The sequence below is a fragment of the Pseudorca crassidens genome, chromosome X, assembly GCF_039906515.1.
Source record: "Pseudorca crassidens isolate mPseCra1 chromosome X, mPseCra1.hap1, whole genome shotgun sequence".
Classification (NCBI taxonomy): Eukaryota; Metazoa; Chordata; class Mammalia; order Artiodactyla; family Delphinidae; genus Pseudorca; species Pseudorca crassidens.
In genome coordinates this window covers 12,359,321-12,386,321 of record NC_090317.1, presented here as the reverse complement: position 1 = coordinate 12,386,321, position 27,001 = coordinate 12,359,321, and the positions used below count along the sequence as shown (strand labels likewise).

General features: G+C 38.1%; 2 pseudogenes; one reads left to right on the top strand and one right to left on the bottom strand.

Moving 5' to 3' along the window:
- Window positions 1–474: 474 nt before the first annotated feature.
- LOC137217327 (cerebellar degeneration-related antigen 1-like) lies at window positions 475–2,464 on the bottom strand (annotated as a pseudogene).
- Window positions 2,465–23,277: 20,813 nt separating this feature from the next.
- LOC137216952 (52 kDa repressor of the inhibitor of the protein kinase-like) lies at window positions 23,278–25,253 on the top strand (annotated as a pseudogene).
- Window positions 25,254–27,001: the final 1,748 nt, after the last annotated feature.

The window sequence follows — 27,001 nt, the reverse complement described above, 5'->3', positions numbered from 1 at the left end:
GTGTCCTAATGTTCAGGGCTGCCAACACTCTTGACTTCCAGAATCCTGAAAAGTACATCTTCCAAATTCTGTGTCTTTTAACATGAATATGTCAATATCCAGGTTTTCTAGTATCTCCCAATATCCAGGGATTCTGATTTAAGATTTCTAAATGTCTAGGTCTTCTACTGTCCATACCTTCCAATGTTTAGGGCTTCCAAGGTACAGGACTTGCAATGTCTCTAGTGTTCAGGGCTTCCAGTATCCATGGCTTCCATATCCATTAATTCCAACACTCAGGGCCTCCAAAGTCTCCAATGTCCAGAATAACGAATGTCCTCAAAATCTAAGGCTTCCAATGTCTCCAACATCCTGTGCTTCCAATGTCTCCAATGTCCAGGGTTTCCAATGGCGCCAGTGTCAAGGTCTTCCAACGACTCCCAAGTCTTCCAGCAACTCCAAGTCTTCCAACTAATTCCAAGTCTTCCAACAACATCAAGGTCTTCCAGCTAACCCAGTCTTCCAGAAAATCCACATCTTCCAGACAATCCATGTCTTCCAGCAAATCCAGTCTTCCAGCAATTATAGGTCTTCCACAAAATCCATATCTTCCAGGAAAATCCATGTCTTCCAACAATTTCAAGTCTTCCGGCCAATCCACGTCTTCCAGAAAAATCTATGTCTTCCACCAAATCCAAGTCTTCCAGCTAATTTACGTCTTCCATAAAAATCCAAGTCTTCCAGTCAATCCATGTCTTCCAGAAAGAAATCCAGGTCTTCCTCTCAGTCCACGTCTTCCAGAAAAATCTACGTCTTCCATCAAATCCAGATCTTCCAGAAAAATCCATGTCTTCCACCAAATCCAGTCTTCCAATCAATCCATGTCTTCCAGACAAACTCTATGTCTTCCACTAAATCCAGGTCTTCCAATAAAGCCACGTCTTCCAGAAAATTCATGTCTTCCACTAAATTCAGGTCTTCCAGCAAACTTATGTCTTCCTAGAGATTAACGTCTTCCAGAAAATTCATGTCTTCCAGTAACGTCCAAGTCTTCCAGCAAATCTATGTCTTCCAAATAATCCAGGTCTTCCAGACAATTCGGGTCTTCCTGAAAATCCATGTCTTCCAGAAAAGCCATGTCTTCCAGGAAATCCATGTCTTCCAATGACCTCCAGGTCTTCCAGCCTATCCAAGTCTTCCAGAAAATCCATGTCTTCCATCAAATCCTGGCTTCCAGAAAATCCACGTCTTCCAGGAGATCCATGTCTTCCAGCAAATCCTTGTCTTCCAACAAAACTGTGTCTTCCATCAAATTCATGTCTTCCAGCCTACCCATGTCTTCCAGAAAATCCACGTCTTCCAGAAAATCCATGTCTTCCAACAAAGGTGCGTCTTCCAGAAAATCCACGTCTTCCAACAAAGCGGCATCTTCCAGAAAATCCACGTCTTCCAACAAAGCCGTGTCTTCCAGAAAATCCATGTCTTCCAACAAAGGTGCGTCTTCCAGAAAATTCACGTCTTCCAAAAAAGGTGCGTCTTCCAGAAAATCCATGTCTTCCAACAAAGGGGTGTCTTCCAGAAAATCCACGTCTTCCAAAAAAACCATGTCTTCCAGAAAATCCATGTCTTCCTACATCTCCAGGTCTTCCAGCATCTCCAGGGCTTCCAGCATCTGCTCGTCTTCCAGCATCTCTGTGTCTTCCAGCATCTCCACGTCTTCCAACATCTCCACGTCTTCCAGCATCTCCATGTCTTCCAAACAGCTACTCAGTCTTCCAAAAGCAGGCTCAATACCCACGTCTTCCAACGTCTCCAGTGTACCGGTCTTCTAACATTCAGGTCTTCCAGTGTCTACGATATCCAGGTATTTTAACATGTTCCATAGTTCAGGCCTTCCGACCTTTCCCCAGGTCCAGACGTTTTCAAAATTAGTCTTCCCAAGTTCGAGCCTTTCCATGTTCAGATTTTTCCATATACAAGCCTTCCAACTCAAATATTTCTGCTTCTAGTTGAATTAGCTTCAAAAAATTGAATAGGGCATTCCTTCTTATAGACCAGATCTTATGGATCAACTGTACTTCAGCTCAATAGTGTTTTTGCTACTAGGAAATGTGCATTCATTCTTTACAACTTTTAAAGATAGTGTTCGTAAAACAGCTTCTATAGAATAAACACATAGATGGGATTGCTGTGACAAATTTTGCTAATTTACTAATGCTCATATATTTTATACAGTCAACTCTGTTTAGGTACAAGTAAAATTCTTATTTTGATGAGAAAAATTCCTGTTTAGAGACTTTATTATTTTAGATAAAGCTGACATACAGTGTATTTATCCATTTTTTATAACATCAATTTTTGTTGTTTGGTCTTATGTGACATAAATAATAATAATAATAACATTAACATAGCATTTACTATGTCCAGGCACTGTTCTAAGGTCCTTACATGCATCAACTCATTTAATCTTCACAAGAACTCATTGAGGTAGATAGTATCATCCCTGTTTTACAGATGAGGAATCTAGCACACAGAGGTGAAGTAACTTGTCCAAAGGACACAACTAATAAAGTACAGCACTGGGATTTGAACATAGCTAGCCTGTTTCCAGAGTCTATGACCCTATCCATTATGCCATAATATCTGCTATTGAAAATCAAGATGAGAATTAGAGGATCCGAAGCTTGATTGCTCCCATTTTATGTGTAAATTATTATAAGATCTTATATATAAATGGTCTCACTTTATCCTGTCACTTATCAGAACCCATTTGTGTTCCTCAAATCTCATTCCTCAACTAGCTACTATCATTTCCTTGCTCATGTATATGGAACTAGGCACAAACATTTCCTGATATCATTTTCAGTTTGGGCAGAAATAACACAAGGGAGAACTGAATTCAAGTACCCTTTGCTTTAGAATCATATTCATAACTCCATGATTTGAGCACTGATGCCTGGAATTTAACTCTCCCATCTACTTTAATCCGTTCTCCAGTTTGCACCTTACTATCTAGACCATTTACCATTAGTTTGTTTCTGACCTCCAGGATCCACCTGCTTCTTCAAATATCACTGACATCCTGGATTCCTGACCACTGCCTTGTGTTTGATTAATGGTAACTACAACTCCTTAACTCCCAGCTTGGTGACCTAGAGAACTAACTACTTGGTTCTCCAAGTCTCAGCTCCTACCAGGTGCTTCCAGCAACGTTGCTACCTGTGCCTCTGGCTGGCATGGCAAGCATTAACGCTACATAATGAAATTATGGTTAGGCAAGGAACTTCTAAAGATCTAGAATCATCTATACAAATTAATAATAATAATAATTGAAATACCTTCCAAATAAATGTCTAATGATTTAGTTTACAAAGTGCTGTCACTTCATTCCTCCATCTCCATCCATCCATTTTTTCTTTCATTCAACAAATATTTATTGAGCGTCAACTGTGTGCCAGGCATATTTTAATGGAGCTTAAAATCATTTAGGGGAAACAGACAATGTACAAATAATTGAACAATTATTTATCAGTTGTTGTAAAGCCATGAAGGAAAATTAAGTATAGGATGCTGTAAGAGTCCAGAAAGTTAAGAAAAGCATTCCTGAGGAAGTAACATATATGGTTGCTGGAGGATCTATTTTCTTATTTGATTATCAAAATAACCTTGTGACTAAGCTAAGACAGATGTTTTTATATCACTTTTACCTAACTAGAGCTTAAACAGCAAGTACTAAAGACGGGCATGGGATCCACATATTTTGACTTTTTTTTTCTACTTCTCCATGCTGCCTTAAAATATATAGTAAATACAGTTTTGGCAATATATATCAAGGTATACGAAAATGTTGGTACTCTTTGACTTAGTATTTTCACTTCAATAAATTTACTCAAGGAAATGATCTAAAATATGGATAATTCATGCACAAAGATATTCCTCCCATAGTTACTTGGTATAGTGAAAAACAGAAAAACCTAAGGGTCTAACTTTAAGGACATGATTAAGTAAATGTGCTATTTCCGTGTGATAGACTATTCTTCCATTAAAATATTTATGGTATGTTCATATTATATAATGTTAAGTGAGAAATCAGCATATAAGATTATATGGAGTATGGTTGCAATTATTTTAAATATATATAATCAGAGAAAAATGACTAGAAATACACACATTAGAGATTGTGAACTAATTATCTCTAGGTGGGTAGGATTATGTGTGATTTTTGTTTACTTCTCTATGTTCTTATTTTCTGCGAAAGTTCTTACAGTGTGAAAGTATTTTATATTCAGGAAAAATATTTAAATGATTGTGCATAAAATTCATTATTTATTCATCTTTTTATTATACATGTAATCAAGTTTTACTGTTGAAAACACTTTGAAATATAAGTAAGCAAAGTGAAAAAATTAAAAAAATAAACTCAATACTCAGACAAACACTGTAAAATTTTTGGTGTATGCTCTTCCACACTCTATGTATGTTAATTTTTTTTACAAAATGGAATCATACTGCCTTTTATCCTATTTTTTCCACTTAATAAATTGTAAACATTTCATGTCAGTAAACATGCATCTGTATTATAATTTTAATACATAGCTTATTTACTTCGTCTCCTACTGGTGGGCATTAAATTCTTTCCAATTTGTTTTGTATTCTAAAAACTGCTGTGATGAGCACATACATTGTGTAAGTTGTGCAGAACACAAACTGTGTTGTCCCACGTGGTAGCCCTGTACATAACTGTGTGCATAAATGTTCAGATATTACTTAGGATAAATTCTGAAAAGGAGAGTTGCTGAGTCAAAGGGTATATGCATCCATATTGCTTATCATGGCAAAAAAATTAAAAGCAATCTGGATGTCCGACAGTTGGGGGTGGTTAACTAAAATTATGTTGCAACAATATGATGACATATTATGCAGTCATTTAATATTCAGAAGAATATTTACTGAAATGGGAATATGTTCACAAGATCTCAGTAGTGAGAGAAACAGGTCACATGAAAGTATGTATAATATTCCAATTTTGTAGAAAGAAAACTATATAAATGTCTTCAGAAAAATGACCAGTAGAATATACACTAAAGTATTAGTAGTGAAAGTTCAAAAAGGATTGTGGTATATTTACACAATGGAATATTATACAGCAGAGAAATGAAGGCACTACAGGTAAATAATAATAATAATATGGGTAGATTTTACTTCTATCATGTTAAATTAAGGTATCAAGTCCCAGAAGACTACATATAATAGAATATTCCTTTTTTACTATTCAAAAACAAGTAAAACTGAAGGCTATATTATTTAGGTGTACATATATATTTGGGATTAAAAATATTTTATTAGAAATCAAAGGAATAGCAAGGAAAACTTCAGGATAATGGCCACTGGGGCTGAGGAAAGGGGGTTGGAATAGGAGGGGATCAGAGAAGTAGGTGGAAGTTATTGTCAGTATTCTAGTGCTCAGATTTGATGGGTGGGTGGGTAGGTGGGTATTCATTCTATAACTAAAAACATATCATTGACTATTTAGTGATTGTATGAGTATTATGAAAATTAAATAAAAGAACAAGTTCTTGGATCAAAAGAAAAGAGGGCATGGGTCAGTGAAACAGTGTGCATGTTCTATGACAGTGTGGATGCATGACTCATAATTCAGTTCTGTGCACTTGAATTTCACATTTTCTTAAGCAATTATCTCTGGGTGGTGGAAATACATGGGCTTTTTATTCTCTGTGTCTCTTTATTCTCTGAATTTTCTATAGGGAAAATACAATATTATCTTAGTTGAAAGACAAGCCCCAAATTATGTAGAGTAAGATCTCAAGTATGTTAAAAATGCATAACAGGGACTGAAAAGACAAGTGGTGACACTAATGCCTCTGTGTGGTGAGAATTCATATCGCTTTTCTTCTGTTTCCTTACAGTTTTTTTAAAAATCCAAATGTTATACAGTGAGCTTATGTTACTTTTTCTGTTAGAAAAGTAATACATGCTTATTATAAAAGTAAAAAGTACAGTGGTTTATAAGGTAGCAAGTGAAAATATCCCTCTCCTAGTCCCACAGCCCAGAGACAGGCATGATTATTTGTTTTGTATCTTCCAAGTACTTTTTCTGTTTATGTGTTCTTGTGTGTCTTACAAAACGAAATTATCCTATGCATGTTATTCTATCTACAACTTGATCAACCCATACCTCTCATCCCCAGATCAATAGAAAGTCATTGTAACAGCTAGTAGAATTCTATAGTAGGGTGTACTATATAATTTATTCAACTCTTTCCACATGATACATCTTTAGGTTGTTAGCAGTTTTTTTTTTTCTATTACAGATAATGCTATAAAAAATGGTCTTTTGAATCTATCTTTTGCACATTTAGAAGTATTTTCATAGGCCAGTACCTTAGAAGTGTAATTGATAGATCAAAGAGTTTGAGCTAAATTGCCTCCCAGCATGCTAGACACTATTATTCTTTTTAATTTTTGTCAGCACTTTGGATGAAAAATCGAATCTCATTCCTTTATTTTTCCCTAATCGCCAGTGAAGTTAAGCACCTTTTAATATATTTATTAGCTATTTGTATTTCTTCTGTGGGAGATTGCTTGTTCATATCCTTTGCCTATTTTTTCTGTTGAATCATTTGTCTTTTTTCCTTCTTGATTTGTAGGAGGCCTCTGGATATTAGAGCTGGTATCCTTTTGTCTGCTATATGTTGCCATTGTCTGTCATTCGTCTTTTTTTTTTTTTTTTTTTTTGCGGTACGCGGGCCTCTCACTGTTGTGGCCTCTCCCGTTGCGGAGCACAGGCTCCGGACGCGCAGGCTCAGCGGCCATGGCTCACGGGCCTAGCCGCTCCACGGCATGTGGGATCTTCCCGGACCGGGGCACGAACTCGTGTCCCCTGCATCGGCAGGCAGACTCTCAACCACTGCGTGAAGCCCCTGTCATTTGTCTTTTTAAAAGTTTATTTATGATGGTATTTGGCATAGATTTTAATTATGTAAAAAGGCAAACATTGTAATCTTTTGTGTACAGTTTCTTGGTTTTGTCTTATATTTAGGTAGGCTTCTGTACCCAAAATTATTTTCCTCTACTAGTTTATATATTTGTATAGCTTAGTGCTTTAATCCATATATGTTGTGTATGGTGGAAAGTAGGAACCTATGTTTATTTTTTCAGAAGAGATAGCTAGTCTTCCCAACTTATTTATTGTATTGAATTATATCTGCACTGATTTGGAATTCTCTCTATGGGTATGCTGCTTATGTTTCTTTTCTATTCAATTTTTGTCTGTTACTGAGCTAGTACCTCACTGCTTTAATTATTGTAGCATTGTAATATATTTTTGAAATCTGTCCACCCTTCATTATTCTTTTTTTTCCCTAGAATTTACTTGGTTGTTTTTGTACATTTTCTTTTTCCAGACGAATTTTAGAATCAACTCATCAACTTCTGTAAAACTAAAAAATCCCTGGAAGTGCCTTGGACCTTTTGAGTAATGTGTCAAAATTGGCATCTTTACAATATAGAGTTTTGTAAACTCAGTTCTGTGGGGGTTTTTCCAGTTAGTTATCTTGAATTCTTAGATATGCAATCATGTCAGCAGTAAATAATGAAACATTTGTCTTTTCCTTGCTAATGTTTACATCTAATTTTATTCATTTTTAGCACATTGGTAAAGATCTTATGACTTCCAAGACAGTGCAGATTTATATGGCTTAATAAAGAGTAGGGGGGCTTCCCTGGTTGTGCAGTGGTTGATAATCTGCCTGCTAATGCAGGGGACACGGGTTCGAGCCCTGGTCTGGGAAGATCCCACATGCCGTGGAGCAGCTAGGCCTGTGAGCCACAACTACTGAGCCTGCGCGTCTGGAGCCTGTGCTCCGCAACAAAAGCGGCCGCGATAGTGAGAGGCCCGTGCACCGCGATGAGGAGTGGCCCCCGCTTGCCACAACTAGAGAAAGCCCTCGCACAGAAACGAAGACCCAACACAGCAAAAATAAATAAATAAATTAATTAATTAAAAAAAAAGAGTAGGCATCCTTCTCTTGTTTTTGACCTTAATAGAAGTAACTCATTGTTTCACTCTAAAATATGATGATTGCCATTGTTTCTGATAGATACACTTTTTCAAGTTATGGAAATGCCCTTCTGGTCCTTATTCCTGATTGACTTATAGTTTTGTCAGGAACAGATATAGAATGTTATCAAAGACCTTTCCTGGTATCTGCCAAGGTGATAATATTGTTATTCTTTTTAACCTGTTAATGTATTAATTACACTAATAGATTTCCTAGTGTTGATCTATTCTTGCATTCTTGGAATAAAACTGACTTGGTAGTGATGTTTTGACTATGTTGATATTTCATTTAGAATATAAATCTCTGTATTAATAAGTCCCTAGAGCAGTGCCTCCTTACCTTTTTCAAATCATAGCAATTAAAGCAAATGTGTATTTTCTTTTTGTTTGGTAATATTATATTTCTACATATTAAATCAAACTTGTTAATTGTTATTTAGATTTTCCCTTTTTAACTGCTTGATCTAATTTTTCAGATAAAAGTATGTAAAATCTCTCACTGTTGTTTTGTCACAGCCTCCTATTTTTAACGTTTTCTGCTTTACATATTTGAACTTCTTTTTCATTGTGTTAAATTTCATGATTTTCTTACTGCATTGCGTTAATTCACAACATAAAGAAACCTTCTTTAACCCATTTAATGCTTTTTGCCTTACATTTCTTCCCCCCGCCACTTGATTTTTGTTAGCATTTTTCTGGTGTATCTTTATCCACTCCCATATTTTCAACATTTTTGTGTTTTGTTTTAGGTGTATCTTTTCAAAACAGCATGTGATGCGATTTTTTAAACTTCATCTGAGAATGTCTGCCTCTTAATTCATAATTAAACCCTTTACATAGATTACAACTGTAAAGTATTTATTATTAATCTGTCAATTAAATTTTTTTGGTTTTCTTCTTCTTCCTAGATTTGTCAAAGTGTGTTTCCTCCTTTTTCCTATATAGTGGTTTAGGAGTTTGAAATATAGCTTCTAAGAGTGGTTGCACTGATATATACATATTTTAGTTCATGTATTTTTATATTGTTAAAAATTTATATGTTAAAAGTATGTTTAAGGTGAGCATATAATACTTCTGTAATAAAAAAAAGCATCTGCTTTTAAATGTGTCCAGTATTTGTTCATTCCTTACCAGTCTCATTCTCCTTGCTCAGGCTTTCATCATCTAGATTTTATATCCTTCCACAAACCTCTCAGTCTCTCACTACACCTGTCCATCTTGTATACTGCTACCAGATCATCTCCTTAAAATATAAGTTTCTCCATACAACTCAATTCCTAACTAAATCTAAACTCCTACACCTGACATCCAAGTTCTCCATGACCTTATCCCTATAGCCATAACCGTTCCTGTTCTCTACTTGACCATGGACCATCTATTCCAGGCAGGCTGGTTTCCTCACTCCCTTATAAATCAGCATTTGTTCCTCTACTTTCATTTATTTTGTTTCCTACTTTTTTCCTATGTTTACCTGGAGTCCTACCCAACCACAAAGAGTGTAGATACCTGTCTTAGAAGATAAGTTATTCTTCTGTCATGATAGTTTTCCATTAGGGAAGACCTATGTCTTCAGGGATGCAACATTCTGGTCACAAAACTGTGGGAACAGACTTCATTTTTGACCAGGAAACCTTAAAGCATTTGATGTCTATTGAAGAGGGACAATTTTGACTGTGTTCTAAAATGCTTTAACATTGAGGTTGATATTAACCCCTCACCCAAACCAAAGGTTTCTTTACAGTTCTTCCTTAATAACAGTGCCGGACAACATCACCTCAATGTAAACCTTTCCCGAGTTTCTGTAGTTTCTGGATCCTCTCTAACAGAGGATAGTCAGTCTCTCATTTCCTTGAGAGTTATTTGGGGGCATGTCAGCATTTAGTCCATGACCTTAAGCTCCTCTGGAAGTTTCTGTCAACTGCTCCAGGCCTGATTCCTCAACAGAGCTTTTGCTTCCATTTCAGTTAGTGTGACCCTTCCTTCCCCAGAATGGAGCTGGGAATGGGGCCCCAAATCTCTAGGCACTGAGGAAACATTTTCTTATCAGTGCCAAGAAATAATCATTCATCTACAGTGTTCCCACCCCCAAAAGACAAGGTCTTTAGCATACTTTGTACTTTTATTTCCCTTACCACCTCCTCCAGATCACTCTGCCCCCAAAGTTCCTAGAAAGGAGTACAGCTGTAAGTAATGCTATCCTTATGATGTGGTGTTCTCTGGATCAACAAAGTTGAATTCTTGATGAACCACTGCCCCTTTTCTAGACTTCAAAATATTTTTGGTTGTTTACACTATGCTCTTTCTACTTTATGACTTTAACTTAATAGTTGACAATTTCATAACCACATTACCAGTAATTATTGAGACCATATGTTTTCCTGGTTACCATTGTTAGCACCAAGTCGTCTCCCTTCTTGCATGCATTTCTCATTTTTCGTGAATAAAACACATTTTCCCTCCCTGGAGTGTGGTATAAAGTCTCAGCTTTTTCATATTGCAACCAAGCTTGTCTTGGGTACCTAGATCACCAGGAACATATAGGTGCAAAAGTCCACACAGGTCCTGACATGTATAAACGCACTACAGCAACCACCTTTTTATACGTGGGTCTTATTCCTGAAGAACACAGCAAAATTGGTGCCTCCATTTTGAACCAAGCTCAGCATCAGAAAGTTTCCATCCTCATCAGCATTGTGAAAAATGAGGACGAGCTCAGGTGTTCATGCTGTATCTGCCCCCAAGTCCCCAGCAGGTGAGAAAGCCCACAGATTCAATTTAATATCCAGACTCAGATGGTCCTAATACAGAGTTTGTCTGAGGATTGTGATCATATATGCATTTTGTATTGCCTGCTTACTTTATGTCGCCCCTGTTGAGTATTGTCATGGACATTTGGCCGTTCACAGACTCCATTGGTTCCAGGAGACCAAAATCACTTTTTTAATGTTCAAATTTTCATAGACCAGTGGTGATGACTTTAAGCTGACTCTTATTCCACAACTCAGACACCTTCGAAAGTGTCCTTGCTTCCTCCAGGAACAGGATGTTTCAGGCTGATTTTAAAGTATGCTACTATCTAAGGACCCCAGTTCCTTTTTATTGAAAAACAGAGAGACCAAACTCAGGATGCTAAGAGTGAAAATAGTTTCACATGACTGCTTGGGGTAGAACACAGTAGCGTGGTGGCTACTATTCACTTTCATGATGAATCAAAAATATTACTTTTGGGCTTCCCTGGTGGCGCAGTGGTTGAGAGTCCGCCTGCCGATGCAGGGGACACGGGTTCGTGCCCCGGTCCGGGAAGATCCCACATGCCGCGGAGTGGCTGGGCCCGTGAGCCATGGCCGCTGAGCCTGCGCGTCCGGAGCCTGTGCTCCGCAACCGGAGAGGCCACAGCAGTGAGAGGCCTGAGTACCACAAAGAAAAAAAAAATTACTTTTTTTCCAAAATAACACCCAAGTTCATGTTATTGCTTTTAAGCCACTGTTTCTTTTTATCTGGTTTAATGAGGGCTTATTCATCCAATTTTTCAGTTGTGTTTTTAAGCTACTAATTTTTTTTTCCTTTTCTACTGGCTTTATTATACCATGATAGGTGTTATAAAACTATGAGTTCAAATGACAGCACTGGAAGCCTTATATTTCTTTGAAAAGGCCACAATTCACATGTATACAATGGAATATTACTCAGCCATAAAAAGAAACGAAATTGAATTATTTGTAGTGAGGTTGATGGACCTAGAGACTGTCATACAGAGTGAAGTAAGTCAGAAAGAGAAAAACAAATACTGTATGCTAACACATATATATGGGATCTAAAAAAAAAAAAGGTTCTGAAGAACCTAGGAGCAGGACAGGAATAAAGACGCAGATGTAGAGAATGGACTTGAGTACATGGGGAGGGGGAAGGGTAAGCTGGGACGAAGTGAGAGAGTGGTATGGACATATATACACTACCAAATGTCAAATGGATAGGTAGTGGGAAGTAGCCGCATAGCACAGGGAGATCAGCTCCGTGTTTTGTGACCATCTACAGGGGTGGGATAGGGAGGGTGAGAGGGAGATGCAAGAGGGAAGAGGTACGTGGATATATGTATACGTATAGCTGATTCACTTTGTTATACAGCAGAAAGTAACACACCACTGTAAAGCAATTATACTCCAATAAAGATGTTAAAAATAAAGAAAAGGCCACAATTTGTGTAGCTCCAGACAATCTCCATCAATAGTCTTCAAACCCCAGTGATCTGAAAAGAAAAATCTCCATCCCCACCAAAGGAATCCAGAAGTGTGGGACATGACTAGCTCAAATAGATTATCAAGCAGTTGTCTAAAAGTTATCATTAATGCTTTATTTTTATGGGAACTAGTGTTTTTCTGTTGTTGCAGGCAGCTTTAATATTGAGCTCCAGTTTCTTAAAGGCTTTTAGATAAATACAGATATTTATTATCTCAGTACTGTACCAGTGCATCTTTGCAAATAGCAAGTAAGAATATCAGAAAATGTAGCCAATATAAAAAATCATCAAACTTAAATTTTATCCAGAAAGTTCAAGTGGGCTTATTTCTGTATGCCTGTATAATTCACAATTCTGTTTGTTTACTATAAGCACCAAAACATAAAATGCCAGAAAATTAAGATAGCAAACTTCAATTGCAATTTTATGTCCAAGTCACATTTACTTACCCTCCTTTTTCTCACCCTCCGCTGATTCCCACTAATCCAAGTAGTGACATTCTTTACATGGTTTCTTATTAAAACAAGGACAAAATAGCTATTTAAAGTTTTAGTGCAAAGATCAACATGGATTAAGATGTCTCATTTCAGTAAGCCCAATTTTGAGTTCAGTGGTAACTTGATCACTACAGAAAAGATATACAAAGTCACTCTTCTCTGGGTTACTTTGCTGATAGGGCCTGTATTGCTTACTTATTGTGGTATAAAAAACCACTTCAAAATACAGTGGCTTAAGTTGATAATCTTCTATTATCATGAGCCTATGAGTTAGCTGGGCATGCCTTCTTATCTATGCTAGACTCACTTATGTGTCTGCAGTCAGTTATGGGTAAGCTAGGAAGCAGCTCTGCTGATCTTGGCTGGGTTCTCTCTCATATTTGGGAATTTCTTAGAATAATCAGTTTCCCATTTACATGGCCTTTCCTTCTCCATCAGACTAGCCCAAGTATGTTCTCACAGCATGGCAAACTTCCAAGAAGGAGAATAGAAGTGTGCAAGTCCTCTTGAGGCCTATAGATGGAACTGGCACATTATCACTTCTTCCACATTCAGCTGGCCAAAGGAAGTTGCAATGGATCCCAGATTCAAGGTGTGGGGAAATAAACTCCACCTTTTAATGGGAAGAACTGCAAAGTCACATTGCAGCAGGTATGGATATAGGGAGTGTGTTAATGGTGGCCATCAGCTGTGGATGAGCTCTTCACTGTGCTCTTACATATTTGGGGGTCACTAGCCTTATGCTGCCCTAGGATGACCTCAGCTGGGACAACTGGGGTTTGTTCCACATTTTCTTGTTCTTCAGCAGTCTTGTTCTCAAGACGTGGCAGGGATCCAAGAGAGGATTTAAAAGGACTAAGCCTTTTGATGCCTAGAGATGGAACTGGCACATCATCCCTCTGCCACATTCTATTGGCCAAATCAAGTTACAGGGTGTTATCAACTGAATGTTTGTGTCCCCCTCCAAACTCATATGATGAAACCTAATCCCCAAGGTGCAGGTATTTGGAGATGGGGCCTTTGGGATATGATTAGGTTATGAGGGTAAAGCCCTCATGAATGGATGTTTCCATTTCAGAGAATATATTCAAATAGAATCCCTGAGCTATTGAAAATTGTCTCTGCCTTTATGTCCCTGTCCTGATGAGTTACTGAAAATTGTCTCTGTCCTGTTGCAAGACGGCAAACTAGGAGGTCCCAACACTCATCCCTCCCACAAAAACAACAAAAACAGTGAACTTCATGCCAATAAGAATACCTCTAGGAGAGCTCCAGAGTACAAAAAAGAAGTACAATAAAGAAGCTGAAAGAGAGGAACAAAACAACTGCAAGATAAACATAAAACAATTAAAAAAATTGCAACAGTAAGTTCTCACTTATCAATAATTACCTTCAATGTAAACAGATTAAACTTACCAAACAAAAGGTATAGAATGGATGAATGGATAAGTAAACATGATCTAGTCATATGCTACCTACAAGAGACTCACTTTAGAATTAAATACATAAGCTGAGAGTGAAGGGGTGGAAAAAGATATTTCATGCAAATGGTAACCATAAGAAAGCAGGGGTGGCTAAATTTATATCATGCAAAATTGACTTTAAGTCAAAAACTATCTCTAGAAACAGAGAAAGTCTTTACATAATGATTAAAAGGGTGATTCAACAGGAAGATATAACAGTTATAAATGTATATGCACCCAACATCAGAACACTTAAATATATAAAGCAAATACTGACAGATTTGAAGGCAGAAATTGAGAGCAATAAATAAAAGCAAAAGACTTCAATACCTCCATTTACAATAATGGATAGAAAATACAGACAGAAAATCAATAAAGAAACAGCTGACTTGAACTCTAGACCAAATGAGCCTAACTGATATATACAGAACTTTCCATTTAGAGCAGAAGAATACATATTAGTATCTCACACGATATACAAAGATCAACTCTAAAAGGATTAAAGATTTAAATATAAGACCTGAAACCATAAAACTCCTGGAAGAAAAGGATCAGAAAAGTTCCTTGACATTGGTCTGGGGAAGGATATTTTGTATATGACAGGAAAAGCATTGGCAACAAAAGCAAAAATCAATGAATGGGATTATATTAAACTAAAAAGCTTCTGCACAGCAAACAAAGCAATCAATGGAGTGAAAAGGCAACCTATGGAATGGGAGAAAATATTTGTAAATCATGTATTTGATAAGGGGTTAATATCTAAAATGTATAAGAAACACATACAACTCAACAGCAAAAACAAAACAGCAAATAACTCAATGAAAAATGAGCAAAGACGTGAATAGATATTTCTCAAAAGAAGACATACAAATGGCCCACAAGTACATGAAAAGTTTCTCAGCACCACTAATCATCAGGGAAATCAAATCCATAATGGAATAACATTTCACTCTTGTTAGAGTGGCTATTACTGAAAGACAAAAGACAACAAGTGTTGGTGAGGATGTGGAGAAAAAGGAACCCTTGTATACTGTTGGTTGAAATGCAAAATGATGTAGCCACTACAGCATGGAGTTTTCTCAAAAAATTAAAAATAGCACTACCATATGACCTAGCAATCCCACTTCTGGGTATATATCCAAAGGAAATGGAATCAGGATCTCAAAAGGATATCTACACTCCCACATTCATTTCAGCATCATTCACAATAATCAAGATATGGAAACAACCTAAGTGTCCACGGATGAACAAATGGATAAAGAAAATGTAGTGTGGTGTGTGTGTGTGTGTGTGTGTAGTAACGGGCATACCTTGTTTTATTCTGCTTCACTTTATTGCACTTCACAGATATTGTGCTTTTTTACAGATTGAAGGTTTGTGACAACCCTGCATCAAGCAAATCTATCAGTGCCATTTTCCCAACAGCATTTGTTCACTTCATGTCTCTGTGTCACATTTTGGTAACTCTTGCAATATTTCAAACTTTTTCATTATTATTATATTTGTTATGGTGATCCATGATCAGTGACTTTTGATGTTACTATTGTCATTGTTTTGGGGTGTCACAAACTGTGCCCAAATAAGATAGTGAATTTAATCAATAAATGTGTGTGTGTTGACTCTTCCACTGAACAGCTGTTTCCACCATCTCTTTCCTCTTCTCAGGCCCCCCTATTCCCTGAGACACAATATTGAAATTATGCCAATTAATATTCCTACAATGACCTCTAAGTGTTCAAGTGAAAGGAAGAGTCACAAGTCTCTCATTTTAAATCAAAAGCTAGAAATAATTAAGCTTAGTGAGGAAGGCACGTTGAAAGCTGAGATAGGCCAAAAGCTAGGCCTCTTGCACCAAACAGGTAGCCAAGTTGTGAATGCAAAAGAAAAGTTCTTGAAGGAAATTAAAAGCACTACTCCAGTGAACACACAAATGATAAGAAAGCAAAACAGCCTCATTGCTGATATGGAGAAAGTTTGAGGGATCTGGATAGAAGATCAAACCAGCCATAACCTTACCTAATCCAGAGTAAGGCCCTAACTCTTCAATTCTATGAAGGCTGAGAGAGGTGAGGAAGCTGCAGAGGAAAAGTTTGAAGCTAGCAGAGGTTGGTTCATGAGGCTTAAGGAAAACAGCCGTCTCCATAACTTAAAAGTGCAAAGTGAAGCAGCATTTTCTGATGTAGAAGCTGCAGCAAGTTATCCAGAAAATCTAGCTAAGGTAATTAATGAAGGTGGCTACACGAAACAACAGGTTTTCAATAGATGAAACAGCCTTCTATTAGAAGAAGATGCCATCTAGGACTTTCATAGCTAGATAGGAGATGTCAATGCCTGGCTTCAAAGCTTCAAAGGACAAGGCTGACTCTCTTGTTTGATGTAGCTTGTGATTTTCGGTTGAAGCGAGTGCTCAATCATCATTCTGAAAATCCTAGGGCCCTTAAGAATTATGCTAAATCTACTCTGCTTGTACTCTATAAATGGAAGAACAAAGCCTGGATGACATCACATCTGTTTACAACATGATTTACTGAATATTTTAAGCTCACCTGTTGAGACCTATTGATGAGAATAAAAGATTCCTTTCAAAATATTACTTCTCGCTGACAAGAACCTGGTCACCCAAGAGTTCTAATGGAGATGTACAATGAGATTCATGTTGTTTTCATGTCAGCTAACAGCATCCATTCTGCAGCCTATGGCTCAAGGATAAGTTTTGACCTTCAGGTCTTACGATTTAAGAAATACATTTTTGGGGGTGGTGGTGTGATGAATTGGGCGATTGGGATTGACATGTATACACTGATGTGTATTAAATTGATGACTAATAAGAATCTGCTGTATAAAAAATAAATAAAGGGCTTCCCTGGTGGCGCAGTGGTTGAGAGTCTGCCTGCTGATGCAGGGGACGCGGGTTCGTGCCCCGGTCTGGGAGGATCCCACATGCCGCGGAGCAGCTGGGCCCGTGAGCCATGGCCGCTGAGCCTGCGCGTCCGGAGCCTGTGCTCCGCAACGGGAGAGGCCACAGCAGTGAGAGGCCTGCATACCGCAAATAAATAAATAAATAAATAAATAAATAAATAAATAAATAAATAAATAAAATAAAATAAAATAAAATAAAATTCAAAAAAATATAAAAGAAATACATGTTGTAAGGCTATAGCTCCCCATACATAGTGATTCCTCTGATGGATCTGGGCAAAGTAAATTGAAAACCTTTTGGAAAGGATTCACCATTCTAGATGCCATTAAGAACATTCGTGATTCATGTGAATGGGTCAAAATATCAACGTTCACAGGAGTTTGGAAGAAGTTGATTCCAACCCTCATGGATGACTCTGTGGGGTTCAAGAGTTCAGTGGAGGCAGTAACTGCATTTGTGGTGGAAATAGCAAGAGAACTATTAGAATTAGAAGCGGAGGCTGAAGATGTGACGGGATTGCTGCAATCTCATGATAAAACTTTAAGGGATGAGGAGTTGCTTCTTAAGGATGAGCAAAGCAAGTGGTTTCTTGAGGTGGAACTACTCCTAGTGAGGAAGCTGTGAAGATTGTTGAAATGGCAACACAGGATTTAGAATATGACATCAACTTAGTTGATAAAGCAGTGACAGGACTTAAGAGGATTGACTCCAATTTTGAAAGACGTTCTACTGTGTGTAAAATGCTATCAGACAGCATTGCATGCTACAGAGAAACTGTGAGAGGAAGTGTCAATCAATACAGCAAACTTCATTGTTGTCTTATTTTAAGAAAGTGCCACGGCCACCCCAGCCTTTGGCAACCATCACCCTGATTGGTCAGCAGCCACCAACATCAAGGTGAGACCCTCTACTGGCAAAAATATCATGATTTGCTGAAGGCTCAGATGATGGTTAGCATTTTTTAGCAATAAAGTGTTTTTAAATTAAGGTATGTACATTGTTTTCTAAGACAATGCTATTGCACATGTAATAGTTTATAGTGTTAACATAACTTTTATATACATTGGGGAACTAAAAATTTCATGTGACTTGCTTTATTGCAATATTCACTTTATTGTGATGGGCTGAAGCCAAACCCGAAATATCTTCCAAGTATGCCTGTATAGCACACAATGGAATATTATTCATACTTTAAAAAGAAGGAAATCCTGCTATTTGCAACAACTTGGATGAATATGGAGGACATTACGCTAAGTGAAATAAGCCAGATAAAGATGAATACTCAATTACATGTGGAATCTAAAATATTGAGTTGGCCAAAAAGTTCGTTCAGGTAAGATGTTACGGAAAAACCGGAATGAACTTTTTGGCCAGCCCAATAGTTGAACTCATAGAAGCAGAGAGTAGAATGGTGGTTACCAGGGGCTGGAGGAGGGAGAAATGGAGAAACTTTGGTCAAGGGCTGCAAAGATTCAGTTATGCAAGATGAATAAATTCTGAGGATAATGTACAACAATGTGACTATGATTAACAATATTTTACTGTATACTTGGACTCTTCTAAGAAGGTAGATCTTTATTCTTATACACATTCACACAAATGAAAGAAAAAAGAAAGTGGTAACTATCTGAAGTGATGGAAATGTTAATCAGCTTTATTAGAGTGATTATTTCACAATGTATATGCATATCAAATAATCAAATTATATACCTTAAATGCAGACAATTTTTAATTGCAGAATATGTTAATAAGAAAAAAAAAGAAATTGCCCCTGCCCCTAGGTGATGATAGCTTTCTGGTATCCCCAAAGCCTATTTCTTTGCAATGGTATTTTAAGTTCAAAATCCTTTCCTTTCAGAACTCTATAAACATTATCATAATGTCTAATATTATTCCATATTATGGATAAAGAATTCAATGCCAGCTATTACAGCTAAACTTTTATTCCCTCTCTCTGAAATCTTCCATGATTTTCACATTATTCTCATAATTTAAAGTATGTGCATCAATTAACTTTTGTTGTATAACAAAACACTTCAACATTTTGTGGCTTAAATTATTTATTGAGCTCACGATTCTGTGGTTTGGCAATTTGGGCTGGGCTCAGCCGGGCAACTTTTCTGATCTCTGCCGGAATCACTCATGCATCTGCAGGTGTAGTGAATGGTCTCACATGTCTGGGGGCTGACTAGGTGTTGTCTCGGATGACAAGAGTGACTGAGTGTCATAATCCAGGTGAATAGCCTGGATTTTCTTGCATGGCAGTCAGGGGCTTCAGGAACATCGAGAGAGCAAGCCTTTGTATGCAAATGCTTTTCAAACCTCTGCTTGTATTATATTTGCTAATATCCCATTGGCCAAAGCAAGCCACATGGCCAACCCAGGTACAAGGAGTGGAAATACAGAGTCTACTTCTTGAGGGAAGGATCTGTGATATCATACTGCAAGGGTGAAGATACAGAAAGGGGAATAATATGTGGCTGTTTTTACAATTTTACCATACTCCTCTTTTCATTTCATCTCCTACCCCTCCCTCCATCACTTACTCCACTCCAGCCAAACTGACCTCCTTGCTTTGTCTGAGAAATGGCAGGCATGCTCTCACCCCAGGGCCTTTGTACACACTGATCCATTTGCCTAAAATACTGTTCCACCAGGTATCTGCATAGGTAGTTCCTTTGGCTCTTTCAAGTCTGTGGGTTGGCAATTTGTCCTGAGCTCAGCTGGGCAGTTCTTCTGGTCTCAGCTGGGATCACTCATGTGTCTGTGAGAATCTGGTAGGTCAGCTGGGTGCTAGGAAGACTTCAGCTGTGATGGCTTGTGTCTGCTCCACATCACTTCTTACCTGTCAGGAGAGTAGCCTGGGCTTGTTCGCATAGTAATCAGAGGGTTGGTCCCAAGCAAGCATAGAAGCACACAAGGCCTCTTGAGATACAGCTTGGAACTAACACAATGTTACTTCCACCACATTCTATTAGTGGAATGTGGGATATCTTGGGCAAGCAACAAGGCCAAGTCAGATTCAAGGTGCTCCTTGATGGGAGGAACTTCAAAGTCACACTGCAAAGGGGCACGGATACAATGAGGGGGAAAATTGTGGTCATTCTTGCAAGCAACATACCATAGTGTGCTATTTTTCAGTATTTTGCTTCAAAACAATAGTCTTCAGCTCGGGGAGGTGTATCTTCTGTTACTCCATAAATTATGTTTTCCCATCTCTCCTTTCTCTCCTTCACCATTTGGAAATTCTATTAGAAAGACTTTTGACTCACCTATATCTATTCTCCATACCTCACAACTTTTCTTTCTTAGCTTTCCTATCTCTCCTTCCACCCCTCCCCAAATATTCTAAAAGAATGCTTTAATGGAATCTTCCAGACATCTAATTTGATTTCCTGCTATGTCCCTTCTGCTATTAGGCCTTATTTTGAGGCAATATTTTCTTTTTTAATCCGGCAATTATATTTATAATGTTCATAAACTGTTTGCTTTTATCACAGTAGCTTGTTCTACTCTTTTATGGACACAAAATTTTCTTGAATATCACTAAGGATTTTTTTTCTAAAGTTTTCTTCTGTTTCCTGCATTAATCCTTTGGAGTTAGTAACCTCTATTCAGCTTTGCATCACTTTTTCATGCTGTCATTATCTTCAGGCAATGGGCAATTATTTTTCAGCTGGCCTCTTCTGAACTGCTCAAGTTAATTATCAATGATCATAATATGAATACTATCCCTGTTGTTACTCTGGATCACATAACATCGAGTTATCTATTTGAGAAATAATTCAATAGAAAAGCAGTGCTTGTAATTTGGAGTATCTGCCTCTGTGACTTTCAAAAAGGGGCTTCTCTTTAAGCACTGTTTGATTTTTTCTCCTTGGCATCTTAATGCATATGACAGTGCTTTCCTGATTAGCAGTCATAGAGGCCTCTGCTATAGCTGCTTCGAAGCATGTTTTTATGAAGTGAAGTTTCACAAAAAGTGAAGCTCCTGTATTTCAAATAGCCTATATTTTGAGTCAGACTATTCTAAACATGTCCTGCAAATTTGGTGAAAATTTATCCAGCCATTTTTATGTGATATGTGGTGATAAAAATATTCAACACAGCATAGTTTGCAATTTCAAATGATTGAAAACATATTAGAAGATATTTTGGCATATTATACAGCATATATATTGATATATGTGCAGTGGAAGGATGCACTACTATACCGTTTGAGTTTTTTAATCATGTGTGTAACTTTAAAAAAAATGTCATCTGGGGTTAACTGATAGTACAGTTATGTGGAACTTTTGTTTCCTGTCTTACATATTTTAAACTAAGAGGAAGAAAGTTATTTAAAAAGCAAATTATGCAATGTTAGCTCAATAGTGTAAAAATGCATAGAAAAAAATGGGAGAAAAGATCCCAAAATGTTAATGGTAATAACAGAGTAATAGATGGTTTTTAAAATGTTTTCTGTATTTTAAAATATCTTTAGTGAGCATATAATATTTTCTAAGCAGAAAATAAACAGTTGAACAAAAATAAGTTTCACAAGATGAACAAAAAAATAGGTCTTTTTGTGCTCATACTGTGTAAGTTATGAGTTTATCATTATAATGTTGGTGTCTAAAATCATTTAACTAAAGAATGGTTGATGCATTTCTGGAATAGTGAGGAAAGACAACTATGGTTTTGCTAAAACATATTAGGGATTAAATGGAGAAGATATCTAGATTTTATCCACACTCTGGCCCCAGGTCAAAGTGGTCTGTCTCTCCTCTGAACTCTTGGAGGGTTTATTTTGCATATTACTCATTAAGTGCATGTCCTTTACTCCAGTATTCCCAACGAAGTGGTTTCATGGGGACAGATTCCGTGTCTTTAAAGCTGTATTTTCTGTAAAGTCTAGTGCATAGTTATTCAATGAATATGTGATGGCTGATGAAAAAAGTGGCATAGCTCATTTTATGACACTGAATGGACTTTGACACAGCAACTTGCTCTTTTACTGTCATGGAGACTTAGATGATACATAACATGAAGAAATGACGACACAAAGTTTATGCACCTTGCCCGAGATCACACAGTTCATAAGTGAGAGGGTTGGGATTTACATTCAGGTTGTCTTGCTCTGGAGTTTGAGGCGTTTACTGATACACAGTATGTCAGACTCCATGACAGATTCTGCTGGAAAAAAACCCAATTAACCCAAATAGATTCAGACAATGTATTACATAGTCAACAAAAGCAAGATCACTATAGTGTCAGCTCCCCATACCCTTTGTGCCACAGAGAAACACTGAAACAAAAGGGGGAAAGTGACAGGCAATATAAGTAGCGGAGTACATTGTTGCTGAGGGGCCAATTCCACACCACAGCTGAGAAGTTTTATAGCTTGCAGCTCTCCCTTAAGGGGGTTGGCATGGAGCTCTCCTCTAAACTCTACTATCTAGATAAAATCTGATAAGTGGGCAAATAAGTCAGCTCATTTGAGTAAGTGGGAGATGTAAGCAAAGAAAAAGCAACAAACTGCACGTTTAGTTGATAAGGCTACGAGACAAAATGCCCTGATAATGTGAGTGAGGAGCTTGGTCTTGGTTTACAGCATCATGTAAAGTTCTAAGGAAGGATTATACAAGGCTGAGGTGTCCTTCAAGGACAGCATTGTGTCAGAATAGCTGTTGAGGGCTTCCCTGGTGGCGCAGTGGTTGAGAGTCCGCCTGCCGATGCAGGGGACACGGGTTCGTGCCCCAGTCCAGGAAGATCCCACATGCCGCGGAGCGGCTGGGCCCGTGAGCCATGGCCGCTGAGCCTGCGCGTCCGGAGCCTGTGCTCCGCAATGGGAGAGGCCACAACTGTGAGAGGCCCGCGTACTGCAAAAAAAAAAAAAAAAAAATCTTTATTTGAAATTTTGATTCTTTTTTTTTTTTTTTTTTTTGCGGTACGCGGGCCTCTCACTGCTGTGGCCTCTCCCGTTGCAGAGCACAGGCTCCGGACGCACAGGCTCAGCGGCCATGGCTCACGGGCCCGGACCGGGGCACGAACCCGTGTCCCCTGCATCGGCAGGCGGACTCCCAACCACTGCGCCACCAGGGAAGCCCTGAAAGTTGATTCTTATGGGAAAACAGAACATACCTCTGGATGGACATGAAGCTGATGAAATCCCAGAAGGTCTCTTTACTCCTGATAACTTTCAAGCACTGCTGGAGTGCCAGATCAATTCTGGTGAAGAGGTTCTGAGAAAGCGCTTTGAGACAACAGCAGTTAACACATTGTTCTGTTCACAAACACAACAGAAACAGATGATAGAGATCTGTGAGAACTGCATTCAGGAAGAGATCCTCAGGGAAGTGAGAGACTCACTTCTTTTCCATCATCACTGACAATGTGGTGGACATAGCAGGGGAAGAGCACCTGCCTGTGTTGGTGAGATTTGTTGATGAAGCTCACAATCTGAGAGAGGAATTTGTGGGCTTTCTGCCTTATGAAGCTGATGCAGAAATTTTGGCTGTGAAATTTCACACTATGATAACTGAGAAGTGGGGATTAAACATGGAGTACTGTCGTGGCCAGGCTTACATTGTGCCCAGTGGATTTTCTTCCAAAATGAAAGTTGTTGCTTCTAGACTTTAAGGGAAATATCCCCAAGCTACCTACACACTCTGCTCTTCCTGTGCCTTAAATATGTGGTTGGCGAAATCAGTGCCTGTTATGGGAGTATCTGTCGCATTAGGAACAGCTGAGGAAGTTTGTTCTTTTTTCCATCGATCACTAGAACTGCTTTTATTTTTTTTTATTTTAGTTTTTTTGTGTGATACGCGGGCCTCTCACTGTTGTGGCCTCTCCTGTTGCGGAGCACAGGCTCCGGACGCGCAGGCTCAGCGGCCATGGCTCACGGGCCCAGCCGCCCCGCGGCATGTGGGATCCTACCGGACCGGGGCACGAACCCGTGTCCCCTGCATCGGCAGGCGGACTCTCAACCACTGCGCCACCAGAGAAGCCCCTAGAACTGATTTTAGAGTTTGATAATATAATTTCTGTCTTCTTTCAGAACAATGAAGAAACAGGCATAGAACTGAAGGAAATTTGCCATTCTCAGTGGACAGGCAGGCATGATGCTTTTGAAATCTTAGTGGACCTCCTACAAGCACTTGTTTTGTGTTTAGATGGTATAAATAATGACACAAATGTTAAATGGAATAACTGTATAGCTGCCCTAGCATTTGTACTCTGTAGTGTGGTAACAGATTGTGATTTCATCGTTACCATTGTTGTTCTTAAAAATGTTCTATGTTTTACAAGAGGCTTTGGGAAAAATCTTCAGGGGCAAACCTCTGATGTCTTCTCTGAGGCCAGCAGTTTGACTGCAGTGCTGCATTCACTAAATGAAGTGATGGAAAATATCGAAGTTTATCATGAATTTTCGTTTGAGGAAGCCACAAATTTGGCAACCAAACTTGGTATTCAGATGAAACTCCCAGGGAAATTTCACAGAGCTCAGCATAGTAACCTGGAATCTCAGCTAACCTCTGAGAGTTACTATAAAGAAACTCTAAGTGTTCCAACAGTGGAACACATTATTCAGGAACTGAAAGATATATTCTTAGAACAGCACCTCAAAGCTCTTAAATGCTTATCTCTGGTACCCTCTATCATGGGACAGCTCAAATTTAGTACATCAGAGGAGCATCATGCTGACATGTACAGAAGTGATTTACCTAATCCTGACACGCTGTCTGCTGAGCTGCAGTGATGGAGAATCAAGTGGAAACACAGAGGGAAAGATATAAAACTTCCACCACTATTTATGAAGCCCTTCATCGGCTAGACATCAAGTTTTTTCCTAATGTTTATGCATTGCTGAAGGTCCTATGTATTCTTCCTGTGATGAAGGTTGAGAATGAATGCTAAGAAAATGGGCAAAAGCATCTCAAAGCATACCCGAGGAACACTTTGACAGACCAAAATTCAAGTAACTTGGCTTTGCTTAACATAAATTTTGATATAAAACATGATTTGGATTTAATGGTGGATACATATATCAAACTCTATACAAGTGCTTCCTACAGATAATTCAGAGACCATTTAAATACTTAAGAGACTTTTTGTTTTGTTTTGTTTTTTGCGGTACGCGGTCCTCTCACTGTTGTGGCCTCTCCCGTTGCGGAGCACAGGCTCCAGACGCACAGGCTCAGCGGCCATGGCTCACGGGCCCAGCCGCTCCGCGGCATGTGGCATCTTCCTGGACTGGGGCATGAACCCGTGTCCCCTGCATCAGCAGGCAGACTCTCAACCACTGTGCCACCAGGAAAGCCCCATAAGAGACTTTTAAATTAGGCTTTTTCTTATATTTGATGTTTGAAAAAATCTGTAAGAAATTTGAAAATATCTTACAGAAAAGTTGTAAGGTGAACGTAGGCCACTTAATCACTGAATATCTTGACCTGTAGGCCTCCCATTGAGTACATTAGTCATTGATAATCTGCCTGTTTAAATGGCCCGTTTGAACTCCCATGCTTTGGAGACCTAACTCTTCTTCCAGAAGATAGCACTGAAAGTACCATGTTACACTCTGTGTGATCTTTGCTAATGGCAGTTTGGAATTGTATTAATTAAGTCATTTTAGACATAAAATTTATCACTGTGGATCCAATTGTCAGGTATTGAGTTATCAGTTCTTTGAAAAAATAAACTTTGAGGAGTATGGGAGGAAGGAATACATTTTATGAAACGTTACAATGAAGCTCATGACTGATCTTCGAATAGTAGGAGTTTTTAGTATGCTGTTAAAAATCTGTAAGGGACCATTAAGAAAATTGTCAGACTGTAAGAGAAACGTGTGAGATCACCATACAAGGATTTCAGTGTAGATTTTGTCTTTATCAAATGAAGTTAAAGGAACAAGTTATAGTTAAAGTTTGAATGGAAGAGCCTGCCATTGTTCCACATCTGGTTCTTGCTGTTTACATTCCTTTATTGAGCCTACATCTTCATAAGCTTTTTGGCAGGTATATGTTGAACACTTCTGTTTCATGGTCAAGACAGGATCAGAGGTCATTGATAGTGACAATTGATACATCTGTTTTCTTCTGTCTTTTTCCATGACTGTATCTATTGCCTCATCTTGATTTACAAGCAAAACCTGGAAAACCTACAAAGATAAGTGTTTTGTGGTTTATCTAGGAATAATACAGAAAATATTGCTGTTATTTTTGGTGAAGAAAATCAATTTTGTATAGTTCATTTCAACCTAAATAAAATGTGAATTTTGTTTAAAAAAACCAAAAAAATGAAAAACTGTAAGGCCAAGCTCTTAACTTACTTTTATTTATTTTTAATTGACAAAGGAATTAAGAAGCAATTTCTGGTTTTATACTTCATTGCCTCTGAGCTGGCATTCATGTTTTATTCTTGTGCTGCATACATTCTTTTTTTTTAAGTTTTATTTATTATTTTATGCAGCAGGTTCTTATTAGTTATCTATTTTATACATATTAGTGTATATATGTCAATCCCAATTTCCCAATTCATCCCACCACCACCCCTCACCACTTTTCCCCCTTGGTGTCCATACGTTTGTTCTCTACATCTGTGTCTCTATTTCTGCCTTGCAAACTGGTTCATCTGTACCATTTTTCTAGATTCCACATATATGTGTTAATATACGATATTGGTTTTTCTCTTTCTGACTTACTTCACTCTGTATGACAGTCTCTATGTCCATCCACATCTCTACAAATGACCCAATTACATTCCTTTTTAGGGCTGAGTAATATTCCATTGTATATATGCACCACATCTTCTTTATCCATTCATCTGTCAGTGGGCATTTAGGTT